Source organism: Passer montanus, unplaced genomic scaffold (genome assembly GCF_014805655.1).
Source record: "Passer montanus isolate IOZ18808 unplaced genomic scaffold, ASM1480565v1 scaffold62, whole genome shotgun sequence".
Classification (NCBI taxonomy): domain Eukaryota; kingdom Metazoa; phylum Chordata; class Aves; order Passeriformes; family Passeridae; genus Passer; species Passer montanus.
In genome coordinates, this window is record NW_024371260.1 from 4,391,370 (window position 1) to 4,392,167 (window position 798).

The 798-nt window shown below is 66.5% G+C and overlaps 1 protein-coding gene across 3 annotated transcripts in view; it reads right to left on the minus strand.

Moving 5' to 3' along the window:
* Positions 1 to 155, minus strand: part of PRDM2 (PR/SET domain 2) — a 65,871-nt gene extending 65,716 nt beyond the window's left edge. For 2 of the 3 annotated variants that reach the window (XM_039727549.1, XM_039727547.1), the window contains exon 1: positions 20 to 79. The gene's annotated coding sequence lies outside the window, so the exon portion shown is untranslated. Of the gene's footprint in view, positions 1 to 19; positions 80 to 140 lie in introns of those variants that run through there. The other variant, XM_039727548.1, reaches the window with a different exon arrangement.
* Positions 156 to 798: the final 643 nt, after the last annotated feature.

Sequence of the window (798 nt, forward strand, 5' to 3'; positions counted from 1 at the left end):
CCCGCCGCGCCCCGCTCACCCGGGCCCCGCGGGCGGCGGAGCGGCCTCAGCGCCGGCACCGTCCGGGCGCCATCTTGTCTCCAGCCTCGGAAGTGACGTGCGGGGGAGGCCGCGGGCAGGTCCCGCCGCGCCCCGCTCACCCGGGCCCCGCGGGCGGCGGAGCGGCCTCAGCGCCGGCACCGTCCGGGCGCCATCTTGTCTCCAGCCTCGGAAGTGACGTGCGGGGGAGGCCGCGGGCAGGGCCCGCCGCGGGACCCCCCGAGCCCCTTCCTGCCCTTCATCCCCACCGTCCTCATCGGCGTTGTGGTCCTCCTCACCCACAGCGCCTTCCTGCCCTTCATCCCCATCGTCCTCATCGGCGTTGTGGTCCTCCTCACCCACAGCGCCTTCCTGACCCACAGCGCCTTCCTGCCCTTCATCCCCCGCATCCCCAGAGCCCCTTCCTGCCCTTCATCCCCAGAGCCCCTTCCTGCCCTTCATCCTCATCATCCTCATTAGCTTTATGGTTCTCATCCCCCACAGCGCCTTCCTGCCCTTCATCCCCCTCATCCCCAAGAGCCGCTTTTCTTCATCGTCCTCATCAGTTTTATTGTCCTCATCTTGCCCTTCATCCCCCTCATTCCCAACAGCCCGTTCCTGCCCTTCATCCCCCTCATCCCCCAGAGCCCCTTCCTGCTCTTCATCTTCATCGTCCTCATCAGCTTTATGGTCCTCATCAACAACAGCCCGTTCCTGCCCTTCATCCCCTGCATCCCCCAGAGCCCCTTCCTGCCCTTCATCTTCATCGTCCTCATCAGT